General features: G+C 44.8%; 1 protein-coding gene across 28 annotated transcripts in view; it reads right to left on the bottom strand.

Moving 5' to 3' along the window:
* Positions 1-3374: 3374 nt before the first annotated feature.
* The window catches only part of LOC123798510 (uncharacterized), a 70987-nt gene continuing 52463 nt past the window's right edge, over positions 3375-21898 (bottom strand). For 19 of the 28 annotated variants that reach the window (XR_015726060.1, XR_015726053.1, XR_015726046.1 and 16 more), the window contains 6 exons: positions 19201-19319; positions 14730-14900; positions 14407-14580; positions 13351-13412; positions 8076-13022; positions 3375-5705 (listed from right to left, as the gene is read on the bottom strand). The gene's annotated coding sequence lies outside the window, so the exon portion shown is untranslated. The remainder of the gene's footprint in view (positions 5706-8075; positions 13023-13350; positions 13413-14406; positions 14581-14729; positions 14901-19200; positions 19320-21898) is intronic. The other 9 variants (XR_015726043.1, XR_015726045.1, XR_015726047.1 and 6 more) reach the window with 9 other exon arrangements.

Here is a 21898-nt window from a genome sequence, read left to right on the forward strand (position 1 = left end):
TTATCTTGAATTAGGTGCACCCGGGTTGCTCAGTCGGTTAAGCATCTGTCTTCAGCTCAGGTCATGATCTCAGTGTCCTGGGATTGAGCCCCGCATTGGTCTCCAAGCTCAGCGGGAAGCCTCCGTCTCCCTCTGTGAGCTCTCTCTCTCGCTCTCTCTCGAATAAATAAATACAATCTTAAAAAAGAAATTATCTTGAATTTACAAGTACAATTCTATGGAAATAAATACTTGCCTTTTTGAATTTTTTAATACCTAAGATGTTGAACTACGGTGGTTCTACAAAGTTCATACCCACACTACAACTTTTAATTTCGGCAGACTGAATTTCAGCAGTAGAAAAAAACCTGGGAAGGAGGGGCTGGGAGAATTAAACAAATAAATACGACATAACAACACTACGGCAGGTAAAGACATTGAGGCTAAAAAAAAACAAAGCTTTGCTTCTCGTCAAAGCGAATCAGTGTGTCACCCCCCTGAGACTGTGGCCCTGCTCACAAGAGCTCTTTGGTCCAGGAAGCTGAACTGCAGAAAGGAGAGGTTCTCTAGGAGGCCTTCTATCTCCAGGGCGCTGTCCCTGCCCCACAGGAAGCCAGCACACTAGGGCTGCCCGGATTTCCTGCCGCTGCCCTGGCCCCCGCCCCATCTCAGAATGTGCAGCCCCTTGCACTGTTTTGGTACCACCCGCTAGGTAAAGATCGTTCTTAACATTCTAAATGATTGAAAATAAATCAAAAGAAGATTAATTTTTTATGACACACAAAATTACATAAAATTCAAATTTCAGTGACCATAAATAAAGCTTTATTGGAAGACAGCTGTACTTACTCATTTACATACTGTCTGTGGCTGCTTTTGCGCTCTAACAGAGGGTTTGAGTTGTTGAGATAGAGATGGTAAGGCCCACAAAACCTAAAATATTTACCACCTGGCCCTTTACAGTAAACATTTGCTGACCTGGTCTAGCAGGAGCCTCCCTCTCCCTCCGCCTCCTGACGCCCAGCCGGGGCCAGCTGTCGTAGGGAAAGCTACCACTGCTCTCAGAAGGGCGGGGAAAAGCAGGTGGAACAACTTCCAGCACTAGGCTGGCAGCCGCCAGAGAGGGCCATGGCTGTCCCCACGGTGTGAGGGGATCAATACGTGGTCCCCTATGGTAAATCATTTCCAATAGCTCCAAGTTAAAAATTTCCCTTCAGAACCAAACCGATGTGTATAAATACCTTTGGAAGAAAAAGTTACTGCTTTCTTATAATGGATTAACTTTTCTTCTAAGTGGCAGAAGTGTGAATTGATTAATAACTTCCAAACAGGAAGATGATCTCAAGCCAGTTCTGGTTAATTTTTAGATGAATCGATTAGAACCACAAACTTGGGTATTAAAAATATTAAGGACTGTCCAAAATTAAAGTGACTAATTCCTCTGTGTGTGTGTATGTGTGTGTGTGTTGATCCGTTCAAAAAACTGGATTGAGAACAGGAGTAGGAGAATTTACCTTCTTGAGAGAGATTTTGAATCTGACGAAGGATTTATATTTTCAAACATTAGCAGTGTGTCCAGAATCTCATGGCATAGGAAAGGCTTAAGAGGTGGGATGCTAGGAAATGTGGCGACATCCTTTGCTCAACTTGAGAGCCAAACTGAAGACACTGCAACATAAGACAGTAATTGCGTGAACTTGACTGTTCATTTGGGCTTTCAAAAATTCTTTTATTCAGTCTTCATTTACTGAGAACCCATTGCTTACCATGTGTTGTACTGGGGTGCAAAGCTACAAAGTACATCCCACCGTCTTCGCACACACTGAGAATACAGTTAAGCTGGACAGTTTTCTTGAAGGTCAGGAGCAGACGCAGGCAGGGTAACACAGGAGGGGAAATTTTTGGTAAAACTACATGTGCAGCATTAATGGACTTGGTCTTCTGCAGACAGCCAGGCTCACAGCATCACGGCACTGGGACCAGGGAGCTACTCCAGTTTCGGGAGACTCTGGGGCTCGGTGGCAGGAGTTGGAGGGTCACGCCCATTGACCTAGCTCGATTTCCTCTGAGCTGCTTCTTTCCCTTATTGAAACGCTTCTCTCCACCACTTTTGCTTGCCCATAGTTTCAATATTTTGTACCCTGGGCTCATTGCGATCCCACTGTGGCCTCACTCTTCTTGTTTCTAAGCATCCTCCCGAGTTTTCTTTTCTTGACATGTTTCTATTTAAATTTCCGAGAAAGAAGCGAGGAGTAACCCAGGTTTTCTGAGTGTGCCCACCAGGTTATGAAATGAGTTGGTGACCAGCCTTTTGATTGGCCACCTGTTGGTGAGGGGTCCCCCCTGGACCAGCCAGCTCTAGGAGCGGGGTCCAGCAGGGTAAAGCACAACCACTCAAAACTGCTCCTTTGGGTTTCCCCGAGCAGGGTTAGTGGGAATGACAGATAACGTGAATAACTTGTTTCCCGTGGAGAGAGACACATAAAAAATTAACCCTACGCCGGGATAACACTATGAGCCAAATACACTGGGCTTGACAGCACACTTTGTGGGAAAAGAATCTAACCAGGTGGAATTAGGGCTGGGGAACCTCCTGCCAGCAGGGCTCATTCTCCCAGGGGTGGCTGGGAGGAAATATCCAGAGGAGTTAGCAGCTTCAGGCTGTGTGCTGTATCCAAAGAGGTCCGTGACAGCCAGTGAGGCGGGTTGGCATGGTTCTGGGCAACGGGTCTGCTGAGAGCCAGTGATCCCTTGTACCGTGCTTGGGGTAGATTCTAATTCTACCGGGAGGAGCAACGAGAGCCAGGCAGGATCTCCATGTTGTCCGAAGTTCAGAGCAGACACCTGAGATAGAGTTTCACTCTAGGGAATGTGTGTGCGCGTGTGTGTTTGTAGAGGAGAACCTGGGTACAACTCTGGGACACATATCAGCCACAATAACACAAAGGGTCAGTGTGGCACAAATAACTTCCGACCTCCCCCCGTCACATGGCTTAGGCTCCTGACCGTTCTGGAGTGGGTGCGTGCAGGGCATCCATGTCCAGAGCTGAGAGGCTGGAGAAGGTGGGAGCCCAGAGGAGTTTGCAAGGAATCAGGGCAGCCATTGTGGTGACTTTTCAAGAATGGGAGGAAGGCGGGGAAAACTTCCTTGGTCAGTAGAACCAGAAGGTTCTGGGGCCCATCTCATAACTTCCTCTTGGACGCACAATTACTTACATAGCTAAGGCAGTTTTAAGAGAACCCAGAAGGTAAATTATACTGGTACAAGCCACAGGTTGATGTCCACCTGGGGAAGCTGGCTAGTAGACCAAATCCCCCTGAGGGTTAGTAAGAACACAGGAGGAGGAAAGCCCTCTAGGGCTAAGCTACTCTTCATTTTCCAAGAACAGGGCCTTATGGGTCTTTTTAATTGCTTTTTAAAAATCTGAGTGGCTTCTACTGCTCCTGTTAGTTCATCTTGACAAGACTATTCAGGTGGTCGCCCCAAGTGCTTTAACCATCTTTATCTGGAGCCAGCAGCAGAAGTTTGGCTAATTAGCAAAATGAATGGTAGCAATGACTTCTGTTGGCAAAATTAGCAATCTCTTAATTAATACAAGGGAGGGTAGAGCTGGCTTTTACTCTTTAACCTAATGGTATTCAAGACAGTGGATCGGCTCTACTCTTAGGACCGCTGAATATAACATTCCAGCCAGCTTTTCACTGGTCACCTTTCAGAAATCAGAGACATGATTTGGAACTTGTCCTGTGTGCAACCATGAATTCAGACAATTCTGGATGCCTAATGTTATCTAAATCTGGTCTTTAGAATATTGTCCTGTCACTGTCAAGAGAATCTGATGTGAAGGCTGGACAGAGCACCTAAAAGTTCAGAGGGCTGGGACTTCGCTGAACTGACGGTACCAAGTGCTTGAACGTTTTTGGATCTTCTAACTATTAAATATGTCCATGTGACTGCATTTGGTCTGAGACCTGCTTTCATTATCATACCATCGTGGGACTGTGGGGAGATGGGGATAACCCGATCCCACCATGTTCTCAGCCAGGAATAGGCAGCCTCAGTGGTACAGAAATGGGATATTATTGAGACCAGAGAGCACCCATTCGTTCATTCATCCATTTGGAATATTTCTGGTATAACTTCCATTTTCCAGGCACGTGCTATACATGGAGGGTACAATGTTGCATGAGGCAGACATGATCCCCTCCCTCGAGAAGCTTCCAGTCCAGGAGGCAAGTAACCAAACAAGTAATAACAGTCAGTGGTGAGTATCATGGCAGGGGAAGTACAAAGGCATAGGGATATGGAGCAGACAGAATATACAAGTCTGGGTGGTTAATGCAGTACCTTCTTTTTTCTGGAAAAATTCAAGCGCCAGAATTGACCCCAGAGGTAACTGGACAACTGGCATCCATGCCCGAGGGCACGGGTGTGGCCTGACCCCATTACAGCTTGCAGCTCAGGGACATTTTTGAGGTCCCGTGGTCCTCCTCCTCGCATCAGTTTGAGAACACATGGACACCTGGCCCCCTCCTATATTTATCCCAGAGGGCACTAATGTTCAATTTCATATGATGCAGTTGGCAGATTTCATCCCCAGAGACCGCAGCACGAAAAGGCTCAATGACTTGCCCAAGGACATTTATTGAGTCAACAGTAGAAATGGGAACAAGACTCAGTCACCTGACGCTGGGGCCAGCTCCCCCTCCCTCGACACGTCACCTAACAGGGAAAATAATCTTCTGAAGTATCGAATAGCATTGGCCTTCTGATGAGTGAGCAAGCTGAGGAGCAAATCGTGAGAAAATTGGGTGTTGAATTTCCTTTGACACAACCCCTTCGGAAAATACAGCGGTGGATGCAAGAAGAATGTGACTTATGTTATAAATGAAAGCAGAAATCTTTAAAATAGCCTTGGACAGCTGATAAACAACCACGAGGCCTGGCTCTGAGTGTCAGCCCAAAGGAGAGCAGAGAAACAAGAATCAAATGTATAAGATGCCCGAGTTCTCAGGCAGGCAAGAGGACGCCGGCGATTCACGGTCTTTCTGCAGGTGATCGAGTGGTCCTTTTCAGCCCCTTGGTTAGGGGGATGGGGTGAGGTACTTTATGAGCACAGATCACTTAAGGGTAGTCCCGCTTGAGACTTTGATAAGCGGACTGATGACATATGTCCGATGAAATCAAGGTTGCCTGAATTCTTGCTGGGATGAGAGCAAACAGCATCTGCATTTGGGAGCACTGGATGTGAGTCACTTCCGTCTGTGGCCAGGAAAGGAACCCAGGATGAGCCTGGCCTGCGAGTTATGGATCTGCGGCTCCCTCACATCAAACCTCTAGAAGAACTACCAAAGAATGGGCTTTTACTTTTTTTTTTCTTTTCAGATTTTATTTTTAAGTCATCTCTTACACCCAGCATGGGGCTCGAACCCACAACCCCGAGATCAAGAGTCGCAGTCTCCACTGACAAAGCCAGCCAGGCGCCCCTGGGCTCTTACATTTTAGATTGTGAATTCTGTGAAAGGAAGGAAATTGCTTACAGAATTCCATATTAATTTTCTCTCGGTGGGAATTTCTACGAGTTTCTTAAAAGATCATGGCTTCCCTTGGCCTCAAACAGGGACAAAGTGGCTTTCCCTCCATACAGGTCTGCCCCACAGAGCGTAGTGCTGTGTCAGTTTCAAGCTCCCACCGCAGCACCTAGGATTCGGTTCCTCCTGTCTTCCTTTAACAAAGCAAAACAAAACAAGACAAACAACAAAGCTGAAATGTGTTTCCTTAATATCTCAGTTTGAAAAAGGAAAGGAGTTTGGAAAAGAAAAGGTTTTCCTTGAACAGTTGAATCCACTTGTAGATTCCGTTTATTAAAACGTGTCTATGGGCTTCATCTTACTAATCCACCAGATATAATTTATCGGCATCATGTCATCGAACGTGTAACATCCAGGCTCCTGGGGGATTTAGGATTAGAAAGTTTAGGTCTGAGCGGTCCTAGTGTGCTCACTTCACTCCATTTCTCTTTCTCCACCTAAAAGATACTCCTGGTGGATTGTACTGGGAAAGAGGAGAGGAGAAAAGCTCACTGAAAATTACTTTCCAGTTTTTCCCAAGGTTTATCATGTGGGAACAAATCTCTCTATACCTAACTACACAAGCAGCAAATCCTATTCATATGAAAAATTATTCTGCTTGACAAGATAAATCCTTTAGTCTTCAGTAGGTCAATTCTATGGAAGAACCCAGAAGCTAGTTTACAAAGAGTGAAAAGAGTGGGCTCAGGATCTCCGAGCTCTAGACTCACAGCTCTGACTGCTGACATCATCTTCCTGGATGTCCCCAAACGAGACGCATCCGAAGCAGAGCATGCCGTCTCCTCTCCCCACTCCTCCATCCCTGCCCACCCACAGTGTTCTCGGTCTCAGTGAATGCCACCGACTTCCTTGCAGGCACCCGAGCTCCAAACGAGGAATCCTCTTTAATGCCTTTCTCACTCACTCTCTCCACTTCCAATGAGTCACTCAGTCCCTTTATTTCCGCCTCCCAGATCTCTCCCATATTTATCGACTTCTCTCCGTTCCCACCACCTGCCACTTCCCGAGCCCTGCTTGCCAGCACCTCCCATCTGGATCACTGCACCAGCCTCTCATTCAGGTCCCTGCCTCCTGCCCGGCCCTCCATGTTTCCTACACACAGCGAGAGCTAGCTTCCTAAAATGCAAATCAGATGCCCTCAAGTTCCTGCTTAACATCCTTCCATGGTTCCCCATTGCCTTGGAATAAAGACAAACAAGGCTTATAATGACCTTCTCTGTGTGAATGGGTTAATCTTTTCGGATTCTTGACTTGCCACCCTTAACCCCTTCATACTCCATCCCTGAGCTACAGAAATTTTTAGGTCCCAGGCAAACTTGCCTTGCAGGCTCTCTCCTCCTGGCCTGGGTGTCTACTCTTCCCACAGCTTGGGACACTCCTTAGTCTCACTCCTGCTCACCTGATTCACTGTTACTAGTCCTTCAGACCTCAGCTTCGAAGTCTGCTCACATGACTTGTGTGTTCCCATAGTATGGTCTATGTGTCCGTGTCAAAGCTCTTGCCACACTCGCCGGGAGTGCAGATGCCTATTTATTTTTTAAGCTGTATTCTCTACTAAAAGGTATGTCCCTTATTTGACCTTCTAGAAAAGGCACAAGTAAAATGACAGAAAGCTTATCATTGGTTTGGCTGGGGTTCTGGGGGTTGGAGAGGCGGAGAGGATTGACTGGAAAACAGCCAAACAAACTTTTTGGGGTAATGGGAATGTTCCATATCTTGGTTGTGATTGTCAAAATGCATCGAACTGTACACCTAAAATGGGTGAATTTCCTGTAGAGAAATTATATCTCAATCAAGCAGGTTTTAAGAAAAATAAGTGTATACTTTTTGAGGGCAGATTTATCTCATAAATCTACTGACTCGTAGTAAGTGCCTACAACAAGTAATTGTTAAATGGGTGGATGAATGAATGAGTATTCCTCCCTTCCTCTACTGCTTTCTACAATTGGCATAATTTCTTTAATACATCTGTTTATATCAAGGGTAAAGTTATGACCTACACCGGCACCCCATAAATGGGATTCAAATTTCCTTCGATGAAACATGCAAACCTAAGTGCTTGTCCTTTGGAAAAACTGGTTTCAGGATGAACTCAGGGAAAGGAGGAAGCATCACAATGACATGAGACAGGTGTTTTGCCTGCCCTAGGTACGGCGCAGGTGAGACATAAAAGCTTCCAGGGGGTGGCTGGTGGCAGTTCTGAGGCCTGCCTGCCTGGAAGTTGCCTTTCTGGAGCCCAGGCTAATCTGGGCTCCGGCTGCACTGTGTTCTAAAGGCACTGATGAGGGGTGCCTGGGTGGCTCAGTCAGTGAAGCAACTGCCTTCAGCTCAGGTCATGATCCCAGAGTCCTGGGATCAGAGCCTCACATCGGGCTCCCTGTTCTGCAGGGAGACTGCTTCTCCCTCTCTCTCTTCTGCTCCCCCCTGCTTGTGCTCTCTCTCCCTCTCAAATAAATAAATAAAATCTTTGAAAAAAAGAAAATAAAGGCACTGATGATACTCACTTCCCTTCTTTAGCTTCATGTTCCATCTTCATTCCCAAACACCAGGCCGCTCAGGAGAGACGGGATGGGAGCTCCTGCCCAGATGGCCACACTGGTGCCAAGAGATGCAAACAAGCACCGGCCTTGGCCTGAGACAGCTTTGACCAGAGGTACACATCGTACTTGGTTACCAGTGACCTAGACCGGGGCCAACCCTTGTTCAGCGGTCCAGTGTCAGGAGCCTTTTCTGTTCACGGAAGCCCACACTTAAGTGTCTGTGGAATGAAAGCCTAGTTAGAATCAGCTTACTCATCACTTCTCTTTCAGGTGAGGGAACTGAAGGCAGAAAGGATGAGCCAGTTGGCTGCGCTGTGACGAGACGGTGGGGATCAGCTCCCAGCAGCCTCCTGCCTCCGGGAGCGCTGCCGTGGGCCCTGCCGCTCCTCACAGCCCAGCAGTGATGAGCCCGGCTTGCGCCGTGGGCTTTGGAGAGCACTCAGTGAACCAAAATCATGCATCTTGGGATTCAGATTTGCTCTCAGATTTCATCATGGAGTGAAGGAAAAGAGCAAAAAGAAAAAAAGAAAGGGACACATTTTCTGAAGATCACACAGCTCATTTGGCTGAAAGGGGCCAGACCCCCCACCTCTCTTCTAATTGCCTCCCTCAGAGGGGCCCGCTTCTCCCACCTGTCGAAGCGCACGCGAAAGCATCAAGTCTGCTCTCTGCGGGGCTCGGCCCCACCTCTTTTCCTCTCGTGCACCTGGGGGAGACTGTTGAATGAATAAACAGACAACCTCATTTGTAAGTAGGTGGCTTGGAATCCAGAATACATTTTCCAAAGGAAACAACGTCATGAGAGGGTTTGGGTTTCCTGGGCCTGCCCACGAAGCTGAATTAAGCTATCACACGACAGTAAGGCTATATATTTTCAGTAGGAAATAAGGGAGAAAAGAAGTACAGTTACCATATTAGTCATAAAATAAACAACCAAAAAAAAAAGAACAAGAAACGCCTGCTGGGGCAGACCTTACCCACACAGCCCAGCTCCACGCGGAAGATGAAGGGGGGCCGTCTCTCTCTTAGATGAGTGATTATGCCTCGAAATTAGTGACTTCCTCTGCTAACAGCCGAATCTCTGACAGCTGCTCAGATCAGCCAGGCATACATTACTTTCATCTTTAATAAACAGGCACTCTGAAGTCAGTGGCTGGTCTCCATGGCAACCAGATCAAGTTTTCCACTGATGTCGGGGACAGAAAGGAAGAAGGAATAGATCACTTTGGCTGAAGGGCAGAGGAAGGCAGGGTGTGGGGAACAAAGCACTGCCCTCCATTTCCTGCGGGTCCCAGCTCCTCACCCGGGAGAGTGGAGAGTAACCACCTCTCCATTTTACTACGCACAGACGAAGAGGAATCCTGATCAGGGATACAAAAAAATCTGGAAAAGGACCAGGCTGCACAGCACACACACACACCAAGGCCTGAGCTGCCATGGAGCTAAATGCAATTCGATCCAACTTATCCTTATTTACTGTGTGTGCCTGGCCCTCTGCTATCCCTGTGGGGGTTATTTACAGGAGGAGATCGCAAAGTGAGGAGAGGTGCCAGCGAGCGTCATGGTGAGGGGGCAGGGAAGGGCAGGGCAGGCGGCAGAAGACACACGGCCCTTGCCTCCCAGAGCCTGGGGCAGCCGCTGCTCACACCACCTTCCAGCCTCAAGCTCAGTCACTCTAGGGCTCCAGTCGGGGTGACCAGCAGCTGGTCAGGCAGGAAGCAATAGTTTGTTGACAGCTCACTGCTGTGCCACCCACTGGGACTTGAACCTCCGACACCCACAGCACTGCCACCTTCTCTGAGCTCTCGCTGGTGGGTCGACTTGGTCCGCGTGACTGGGATCTGATCTGCTTGTCTGATCAAGGCGGAGGCCCTGACCCCTGCCCTGCTCATGCTTGCCTCTTCCCTCAGGCCCCGGAATCACAGTTCCGTGTCCCCAGCTGGACGCCTGCTCTAAACGAACTTGTCACCTGGAACCACCCTGAGAGGACTCCACTTAATTTCAGCTCTCGTCCACTGCTAGCGCTGTCTGCTCTGTACCCCAGCAGCCGTCTGGACCCTCTGGGTTACTGACTGATGCTTGCAGGAACTAAGCCTGTTTGCCATGGGCCCCTGAAGACTGGACCTTGGACCTCGAGCACCCCCCTCATGTTACCACCCTAAGGCCTGTCAGCTTCTGGTCCCAAGTTCTTCCCTCTCCCTACAAACCATGGCTGCTGCCCAAATACCAGAAAGTCTTATTCTGAGCCTGCATGGACATAATAGATGTGGTATTTGAGATGGGTCTCGAAGGGTAGCCAGGGTTTAGACAGCAGAAGAGAGGGCTTTCTCTGTCAGAACCGGGGTCCTTGATGAGAGTCATAGGTAATGGCATACTCCCTTTATTCAAATCTCAATTAGGTGATGCCAACTGCCTGCCCCCAGTCAACAGGGAAGGGTGCAGATACTCCTGTCTGGAGGAGTGAGTCCTGTCCGGGCTCCTGTGGCATGGAGCGCTACTTACCCACACTATTCTCCTGGAGTTGTGTACATACATTGGTACCCCCTAGGGTTCTTGAAGTGCAACTAGACAGCCAGATGCTGGGAATAGGATTACAGCAGTCCCCCCTTACCCATGGGGGAAATGTTCCAGGATCCCAGTGAATGCCCGAAACTGCAAATAGTACCAAACCCCATCTACACTTTTTTCTTTATATATACCCACCTATGATAAAGTTTAATTTATAAATTAGGCCTGGTAAGAGAGTAACACTCACTGATAATAAACTAGGACAATTATAACAATATCCTGTAATAAAAGTTATGTGAATATGGTCTCTCTCTCGAAATATCTTATTGTATTGTAGTCACCCTTCTTCCTGAGATAGATGATAAAATGCCTACGTGATGACACGAAGGGAAGTGAGAGGTATAGACATCGTGACCAGGTTAGGCTGCTGCTGACCTCTGACAATGTGTCAGAAGGAGGAGCCTCTGCTTCCCAACCTTTGTTGACCGCGTGGAACTGAAACTGTGGAAAGCGAACCCGCGGATAAGGGGGCCTATGGTAAAAATAAAATTCACTGAACATATTCACCCATTATTCGCAAAATAGATGAGGCTGAGGAGCAAGCGAGGACAAGTCATGAGAGGCTCTCGTAGGCAACATCAAGGAGCTTGGGCTTTTAAAGGAGATAATGTTGAGCTATTAAACAGTTTTAAGCTGGGGAATAACGTGATCAGATGAAGTTTTAAGAAAACCACTGTGCTGTCATTGGCACAGTGGGGGGATGGAAACCTTGGGAAGTGCAAGGACAGAGCCAGGAGGCCCCTTGCCGCTGCCCAGCTGTTCCAGGACGGGGGAGGAGACTCTCAGGCTGCAGGGGCCAAGTGGAGAGTGGTCTCCTTCACTTGCACTGTCTCTGTTTTCATTTCACTTTCTGCTGGGTTCCCCTTGTCTCCCCTTGTCCCTGCTGTGTGTCCCATCTGTTCCCCATGGGTGCTGCCCACACTCACTCTCTCCTGTGCTTTTCCATTTTCACCCTCACTTCCGCATCCTCTATCCTGGCCTTTCTATTTCCTGCTTTCTATTCTCTTCTCAATGTGGAAGGAAAGCTGCCCACAAAATCTCTCCTCCCTCAGTGCTGGAGGAAATGACCAGGCCCAAGAGACAAACTCCTCTTATCTGCTGGAAACAAGTAGGCTGATTTTCCATCCAAGGATCAGAACACCAAAGGCTACTGGCCACACCAGTGGATCAGCAGAAACGGCTATTACGAGTTTATTGCTTGTCTCTACCCATTCAGTGTGGAATACTCTGGGAGATTCTCTTGACCCTCCCTTGACCTGAAATACCTCCTCTACTGATGCCTGAAAGCCCACCATTAAAGCCAGTCATTCCTTTGTGTTAATTATTACTTTCTCCCAATGGTTTTCCTTTGAACATAAAAATACTCCTGGAAGGGGAAACGCATTAGCTTCCTATTGCCTTGATATAAACAAAGAACGGAAGGGAAAAACACAAAAGGTTTTCAAAAACCATTCTCAACATCGTATCTGGGATTGGGATTTAAATCTAATTTGAGTGCCGAATTAACAAAATATATTTAAATTATAGAACTGTTGATATTTAAATTATGGAATATAATCATACGCTTATTTTATCTTTTCCTTTTATCTTTTTTACTGAAGTGTAACATGCACACAATAAAGTGTGCAAATCTTAACTGTACAGCTGAATGAATTTTTACATACATATACACCCATGTGCCTACCACGGAGATTAAATAAACCCCGGTACCCCAGAAGGCTCCCTGTGCCTCTTCCTAGTCAATGTTCCCCCAAAGGTAACCACTGCTATGACCATAAATTATTTCTTTCTGTTCTCGAGCTTCATATAAATGGAGTCATGTGGACTCTGGCTTCTTCGGCTCAATGTAAGTTTTTTTGAGATTCATACTTGCTGTAGCACAGATGAGTCACTCTTTTCTCCTGGTGCTTGGTATTCTAGCGTATGAAGATACTATAATTTCTTTATCCATTTTTCTGTTGGTGGACACTTGGGTTGTTTCCAGTTTCTGGCTATTATGAGTAAAGTTGCCATGAACATTCTTGTACAAGTTTTTTGTGAACACTAATTTTTTCTTGAGTATCTACCTAGAGGTGAAACTGCTAGGTCAAAGAGTAGGTATATATTTAACTCTACTAGAAACGGTCAAACAGATTTCCCAAGTGATTGTACCATTTTACATACCCACCAACAAAATGTGTTAGAGTTGTGGTTGCTCCACATCCTTGCAAACACTGGGTTTGGTTAGTCTTTTTAATTTTAGCTATTCTGGTAAGAAATATCGGCAATATGTTTGCCCGAGAGAGGTGGACTCCTGAGTGGGTGGTCCTGGGCAGGAGAATGGTGACTCCCCATTGATGACAGCTGTTGGAGAGAAGTTCTGATGAGTTGTTTGTATGTTTGTTTTGATAACGAGAAACTGTAGGAGCTAGAAAACTAGAGGACTATTTTCTATCAGTACCCACTAAAAGAAAGGCAATCCTGTGGACTGTCACCAGCAGAGGAAAGAGCGAGTTTAGGCCAATTCTAGGAGAACGCTCCAGACAGGGTAGACTTAAAGACAACACTACGGGCCCACATGTGATGGTACATCAGGAAGGGATCTTATGCCAGGGTTCTTGCTTACAAGCAACAGAAACCAGTTTGAGCTAATGGAATCAAGTGGGAATGTGAAAGATATCAGGGTACTCACTAGTTGATGGAGAGTCAAGGGCCAGGCCTTTGACCTAGAGATGGCCAGGAACTGAGGAGAATCTAGAAGGGCAGGAATAGAAAATTTAGTCTATTTGGCATGGCTCCCTGACCTCAGTGTGGTTCCTGAGGTCCTTGTGTCACTTGTTCAAGGCTCAAAGTTCCAGAAGAGTATATCTGATTGGTTGAACTTAAACCAAATGTCCACTCTCAGGGCTGGTCTCTGCAAGAGCTTCCACCGTGGGGAGCAGGTCCCTGGATTTATACCCCACTAAGACTGCATACACATGGAGGAGGTCATTTCCTAAAAGAAATCAGATGCCATCTGGAAGGTGGAATGGATGTTAAGTAGCCAAAGAAACTCCACATGTTCACTATGGTCCTGGCTTCAGCAGCATCACATTCATACTCTCATGTTAATAATAGAGATGAAAGAAACCTGGCCTGATCCTATTGGGTAAGCAAGGTAAAGGAATTTGGCAGGACTATAAAACCTAGCTAAGTTGTTAATATGCTTTCAAATGGATTTTTTAAAAGATTTTATATATTTATCATAAGAGACAGAGAGAGAGAGAGAAAGAGGCAGAGGCAGAGGGAGAAGCAGGCCCCCTGCTCCACAGGGAGCCCGATGAGGGAGTCAATCCCAGGACCCTGGGATCACCACTTGAGCCTAAGGCAGATGCTTAACCGACTGAGCCACCCAGGTGCCCTCAAATGGATTTGAATAAGAAAAGAGCATGTGACTCAAAGTTCCCTAATTTGTCATTTTCAGCCAGTCAGAGTCACTCCCCTTGCAATGCCATCAAACCTGAGGGAGCCCTGGGTAGGGTGGGAGGACTGCAGAAGCTAAGGAAAGAAGGTCCCAGCAGAGAATGTCACTCTTTTCTGGGTCCTCCATCCCTCAAGCTCCACAGCTTAGTGCCTTGGGCCTGTGAGCTCCTCGGGGGCTTAAGAAACTATGTGACACTTGGGGGGAAAGTCACAGGTTCCAAAAGACCTAAAGAAAATGGCAAATTTTACAATTTTAAATGCTCAGTTAGCATTCAGGCACATTTACCTCCTCTTTGGTGATGCTCCAACCTCTAGCTCAGAGTTCCCTGGGACCTCGGCCCATTGCACGTTGTTCCAAACTACAAAGCCGCCAGCAAAAGAGAATCGGGGGAGCAGTAGCAGGTGACGTGGCTTCTCCACAATCTTAATTTCCATCTGAAGTGAAGAATCAAAGTCAGTTCTAGAAAGAAAAAAAAAAAAAAGACTAAAGCCCTCACCTCCAGTTCAGAGCCTAGTCTCTGGATTCACTCTTTATTCCTCCAACTGTTTAATGGAATTAATTCACACTAGCTTTATATCTAGAAAAGACTGTGAAAACCTCCAAGTTACCTGAAATTGGGTCAGAGGTCCTCTTGAGCCTGGAGTCCTGAAGCATGCAATTTCCTTCAGTGGAAAGAACACCAATCTGAGTGTCTGAAGACCCCAGTGGAATCCACTTGCGTCGTGAACTCACTACATGACTTCAGGCTAGTCACGCCCTTTATTCTTCTCTTTCCTTTTCTAGAATATGAAGGGAGTCAACTAAATGAGCACTGAAGCTTGTTTAAGTCCCATGATCATCTTAAGCAGATTCCTGAATAAAGGACAGACCCATGTTAGCCTTGCTGACACATCTTCCCTCATGTGCCGCAGAAGACCAAATGATATAATAAAAGCATCTCTGTTCCCCCAAACCATGCTCACTCTCCAATTTATGCAGCCTGTGATTAGCAGAACCTATTTCGCTGTAATCAAGTGGGGTAGTTCTAGGAAAAAATTATACCGAATTTCACTTAATGTGCCTTCATTTGGTTAACCAGACCACTAGGACTGACATACTGTACCGATTACATAACGTGAGTACCTTCGACATCCTTCCATTTCGGTGAATTGGCTTTTTAGCCATCAGTGTAGAGCCCGATATAATTTATTTTCTTTGTGGTAGTGTCAAACATGTCTAAATTAGTTAAACTACTTTAATATGAGGTTGCTTTAAGGATCAAAAATTCTTAACCACTCCTTCCAAGGAAACATCAACCCACACATGTGGACTGAATCTCCATTTTCATTTATTTTGTTTCATTTTGGGTTCTTCCGAATGGCTTCACTTTTTTGTTGCTAAACCAACTTAAATTTTGGATCTGACTAAACACTCTTATATTTGTGCTAATCTTTTGACCAAATACTTTCCTTCATTTTGCACCCCACCACTAGGCAACGTAATTGTGATCAATTACAAATTGCTGGGTGGTGAGCTCTTCATTCTGTCCATAGCAAGATAAATTACTTCCTTGCCTAAACAACCTCTCCTGGAATACTACTCTTGACCTCCTCCCATTCTCTGCCCTTCTCCGAGGAGGCCATGCTGCTGATACTTGTGAATGTAATTTGAGCAGTTTGAAAAATGTGCAAACACATTATTAGCAACGTGTTTAAACAGCCCCTTTCCCTTAGGTGTTCATAATCCTTTAAAGTTATGATATAATTACTCCTTCCGGCATCACTTTAAAATGTACACAGCACAGCAAGAATTATATTCGTCAAGAAACATGACAGTTACGAATAGATAAAAAATAATTTCCCATGTCTCACACATTTTTACTTATTTATGGGATCTGTGTATTCCTTGCCTCTTTCAAAAAGGACCTGAGGCTACTTACAAACGCATATGTATACCATTACTCTAATAAAATAGGAGTAAAAGCAGGAAGGAAGGTAGGAAACCTATTCCAAAACATGACAAGAAACCATAAAGGAAAAAGTGTCAGATTTGATTATACAGAAATATGAAAGTTCTATGTTGCAAAGGTCAGATAAAGCATTAATGCCCACAATATCAACTGTATACAAATGCCTAAAAATCAATAAAAGGGCAACCCTCAAGTGTTTATTTTGTGCAAAGAACACGATAATTAGACCCAGAATAAGAAATATAAATAATCAAAAAATCCTATAAAAATGCTTACCTTCTAATTCCTACAGAAGAAGTTTCAAATTAAAACATAACCGTTTCTACACAACTCGACAGAAAGAAAATAAAAAGAGTTATAACATACAGCATTATACAGCCATTTTGGTTGCTCTAAATTTTCTCCCAATGCAAACAATGCTGCAGTGAACAACCTGGTACTTATATCTTTTAGCAAAAACACAAATATTTCTAGAAGACAGGTTCCTAAAAGCAAAATTGAGTTAAAATTAATACGCATTTTAAAAAGATAAATACTGCCAATTAACTCTTCTAAAATATTCTTCAACTTTACACTTACATCCATAGAATATGAGTGTGCCCATTTTCCCCAAACATGCAATTACCAATGACCCAGTAATTATACTCTTGGGCATTCATCCCAGAGAAATAGAAGCTTATATTTCTGCAAAAACTGTACATGAATGTTCATAACAACTTTATTCATAATAGCTAAAAATTAGAAACAATCCAAATCTCCTTCAATGGTTGAGGGGTTAAACACACTGTGGCACATCCTTGTCATTGAACACTACTCAACAATAAAAAATTGATACACACAGGGGCGCCTGGGTGGCACAGCGGTTAAGCATCTGCCTTTGGCTCAAGGCGTGATCCCAGCATTATGGGATCGAGCCCCACATCAGGCTCCTCTGCTGGGAGCCTGCTTCTTCCTCTCCCACTCCCCCTGCCTGTGTTCCCTCTCTCGCTGGCTGTCTCTATCTCTGTCAAATAAATAAATAAAATCTTTTAAAAAAATTGATACACACAACTTGGGTGAACCCCCAGAGAGTTATGCTGAATGAAAGAACCAATTCCAAAAGGTTGTAAACTATATGATTGCATAAATACAACATTTCTGAAATAACCAAAGTATAGAAATGGAGAACAGATGAGTGGTTATTGAGAATTAGGGGTGAGGAAAGGAGCAGGAGGGAAGTGGGTGCGGGTATAAAGGGCAACACAAGGGATCCTCGTGGTGATGGAACTGTTCTGGATCTTGACTGTGATAGTACATATAGGAAACTACACAGGTGATACAATTGCTTAGAACCAACATACACTCACACACAGATGAGTTCAAGTAAAATTGGGCAAGTCTGAATAAGCCTGATGGATTGTATCAATACTAATAGCCTCGTTATGATGCTTACTGTACAATAATTTAGCAAGGTGTTACCAGTGGGGGAAACTGAGTCAAAAGTACATTGTTGGTGGGAATGCAAGTTGGTACAGCCACTCTGGAAAACAGTGTGGAGGTCCCTTAAAAAGTTAAAAATTGAGCTACCCTATATTCCAGCCATTGCACTACTGGGTGTTTACCCCAAAGATACAGACGTAGTGAAGAGAAGGGCCATATGCACCCCAATGTTCATAGCAGCAATGTCCACAATAGCTAAATCGTGGAAGGAGCCGAGATGCCCTTCAACAGATGACTGGATTAAGAAGTTGTGGTCCATATATACAATGGAATATTACTCAGCTATCAGAAAGAACGAGTTCTCAACATTTGCTACAACATGGACGGCACTGGAGGAGATAATGCTAAGTGAAATAAGTCAAGCAGAGAAAGACAACTATCATATGATTTCTCTCATCTATGGAACATAAGAACTAGGATGATCGGTAGGGGAAGAAAGGGATAAAGAAAGGGAGGGTAATCAGAAGGGGGAATGAAGCATGAGAGACTATGGACTATGAGAAACAAACTGAGGGCCTCAGAGGGGAGGGGGGTGGGGGATTGGGATAGGCTGGTGATGGGTAGTAAGGAGGGCACGTATTGCATGGTGCACTGGGTGTTTTACGCAACTAATGAATCATCGAGCTTTACATCGGAAACCAGGGATGAACTGTATGGTGACTAACATAATATAATAAAAAATCATTAAAAAAAAAAAAGTACATGAGATCTCTATTATTGCTTACAACTGCATGTGAATCTACCAGTATTTCCAAGCAGAAAGTTTAATTTTAGAAGATATAAGGTGAATCTATACGGTATAATATAAGGTTTATGATACCTGTGGAGTGAGAAAAGCATGTCACAAAATAAAAAGTACAGTATTCTGTTTGTGATAAACATCAGCTTGTGTGTTTATGTGAATAAATAGAAAATTTAATACCAGTTACCTCTGAAGAAGAGGAAGGGAAAAGAATTAAGTTTTAGTCTACATCCTTCTGTATTATTGCAGTGTTTTACAACCAACAGTTCTGTGTTTTAAGTATTGGGTTTTGTTTTTTTTAAGATTTATTTGAGAGAGAGAGAGAGTGCGTGCACTTGTGCATGAGTGAGCATGGGGGAGGGGTAGAGTGAGAGAATCTTCAAGCAGACTCCCCGTGGGGCACAGAGCCCAACAGCGGGCTCAAGCCCACAACCCTCAGATCATGACCTGAGCCAAAACCAAGAGTCAGACACTTAACCAACTGAGCCTCCCAGGCGCCCCTAAATGTTTGTTTTTTTACTCATAAGGAGAGATTAAATATAACAATAATGAGAGTTAACCAACTGCTCTATAGTAAAAGCAATGTCTCCTCAAATAAACTGGGAGCAAATAAGTGTTCTGGGGAGAGGCAAGTTTCTGAGAAGAAAAGCAAAGGACCCTCAGAGAGGAGCAAAAGGATATAGAAAGGGGAGTAATTGGCAGTGGAGTAGGGCACTGAGGGGAGGGTTGGGAAGTGGCAGAGTATCCTGGGAAGAGTTATGGGGAAGAAATGCAGAGACTCAAAAGTAAGAGGGAAGCTGGAGAGGGGATGCTTTGGGGTTTCCCAATGGAGACAGGAATAAAATATTGCTTCGGGTTTGCTATTTGGGATGGGGTACTTATCATTTGTCAGGAAGGTGGTGGCTCATACCAGAGGCTTCCTTTGGTCCTTCCACCAACATGGGGATTCTACCAGCTACTGAGTGTATCTCTTCGAACTGTACATTCCAGGATGGAGCATTGTATTGGTCTGTGATTTCAGTGGATCCCCTGTAAGATGAATTCAAGTCAAAGCTCTGTCATCTCTTCTCCATATCCCGTACTCAGACCCATTTCTGATCTAGGGATTAGCATAAGCTCAAAAAGCTGGATAGTTTTCTTTCCCTGGTACCCAGTCACCCTAAGAAATGGCCCCTGGTCCCACGAGGCTTGGGGGAAGTTGCAGGGTCCTTTCTAAAAGGGTTCTGGGTCTGTGAACTGGCTTAGGTCAGGGAACTGAGCAAGAAGACATGTATCCCCACTATGGTGATGCAAGTTAGATCTTTGCCTAGCAAAACTAGATGTTTTTTCCCTGTATATGTGAAAAAATGATTTAGTAAACTGCCCTACCAGTTCATTTCTAGGAATCTGGTGATCAATTTGCCATTGCCACAGATCCTTGCAAATGAAACACTCTATCTCTCTATCCCTGTGGTTTATTAAGGTAATTGCATTTACCTTATCTCTCATGGTCCCACTGAGACCAGGGAAACCAATTCCATTATGGCATCAGCACTGCCATCTCTGACCTTCAGAGAGACACCTCAGAGCTCTTCAAGAATTCTGATGTCTCCCTTACTAATGATTTTTTTTACTGCTTTGGTGAAGTGCTCTTCACACCCTTACAGAGCATTTGGTTAGGCAACAGTTGAACGTGTTGGAGTAATTGATTCATTACAACATTCCCATTTCCCTGAGCCTCTAGATTCCTTCCACTCTTACAGCCTTGTTACTCAAAGTGTAATTCGTAGACTGACAACATCTTCGCATCACCTGGGAGCACATTAGATTCTCATTCCTGTCCTAGACCTGCCAAATCAGAATCTGCATCTTAACAAGGTCCCCAGGTGATTCATAAGTACATTAAATTTTGCTTTACAGCAGTGGTACCCAAACTTTAATGCGCATCAAATTCATTTTCGAAAGCACAAATTCCCAGGGCTTCTGATTCTATAAATCTGGGGTGAGATTCAAGAACTGCCATTTCTAACATGTTCCCACTTGACATTGATGGTCCCAGGTGACATGGTCACCATTCTGTATCAACCACAGCTCTATATTACACCAGAGAATTTACAGAATTTCAACCTACATAACTATAGGCCATCATAGACTTCAGATGACTCCAGTCTTTAAAATCATGTCTTTGGCAGAACTGAGTGCCACAGCATCTTGATCTTCCAATGGCTTGTCCTCCACTTACCCTTTATCCCACGCTATGACCACTGATGATTTGAATGGTTGAGTTACTACTGCATGCATAGATTATCAGTGTCTATTTCCATCTTTTGAACCTCCCCATCCCTCACAAGTTTATCCCTTTCAACTCCTCAAACATGATCAACCCAATCCCAGAATCCAATTATGAAGACCTATTTTCTAGTCTAACTTTTAGTATCAGTTACTGTATCAGTCAGAGTACCAGTAAGAAAGGGGTTATGTGCCCAAATTTAGATAATTTAAAGTGGGAATTATTTACAATGGTGTAGATGTGGTGTGAGGAAATCACAGGAGAGAAGGCAAAACCCAGGAGCTAGTAACAGCTAAACATTACTGCCCTAGACTTGAGGAAGTGGGTCATATGGAAAGGCCCCAATAAGAGAAGCACTGATCTTCAGCCAAGGAACTCAGACAGCCCATGACAACCTCAGAGAGGAAGCTAAAGGAATAAATACCTTGACTTCACCCTATCCCCTGTTTCTAGTCTCTTGCTAGGGATCCTCAGTAGCCAAACCCAACCAGAAGCCACAGGCAAGCAAGGCAGTGGATACAGTCAACCAAGTCAATGAAGAGTGGACCTAGAGGGGAAAATACAAGACCTCTAGCACGGTGGGAAAGGCCATTGGTTTAGTTCTAAACAAATTTGCTTGTGGCATCTAAGCAGAGGTACTAAGCAGGTAGTTGAGTGGCTCTGGAGATTGGAGAAAAGTCTAAGCAGTTGTACAAATTTGAAAGCTCTCAGCATAGAGGTGAGGACATGAAAGGTGGTAAGATGACTTAGGCATAGTGTAAAGTGAGAAAAGAAGAGAATCTATGGTTGAATCTGAGTACTTCCAACATTTAAAGGTCAAGTGGAAGAGGAAAATATGGCAGAGGGACAGAGAAATACAGGCAGAGAAGTGAGAGAAAAACCAGAAGAATGTAGGAGCCTGGATACCAAGAAAACTGGTATTTTTCCCCAAAAGAAAGAAGGATCAACTTTGTTAAAATCCACTGGAAGTTCACATAATATGAACACTGAGGACTGCCCATGAGATTTAGAGGCACGAAGGTCACTAGATACTTTGATAAAAATAGTTTTCCTAAAGAAGTAGGGGAGGAACCCACTGGAGGAGTCTAATGAATAAGCAGGTGTTGAATTAGGGCGAATGATGACTGTGCACCCCTCACAGTTTGGGTGAGAAGGGGAAGAGAGGAAGAGTAGAGCCACGAAGAAAATTTGGGCTCCAGAAATGGGAGGTTTTGGGGGTTTTTTTTGAATAGGAGTGACTAGAGGATGTTTAGATGCTGATGAAAAGAATATATTAGAGGAGAACAAATCAAAAATGAAAGGAGGGTTAATTGGTAACATACATTTTCTGAGAAGGTTG

Source organism: Ursus americanus, chromosome 11 (assembly GCF_024610735.1).
Source record: "Ursus americanus isolate L20-20 chromosome 11, mUrsAme1.1.p, whole genome shotgun sequence".
NCBI classification, from domain to species: Eukaryota; Metazoa; Chordata; class Mammalia; order Carnivora; family Ursidae; genus Ursus; species Ursus americanus.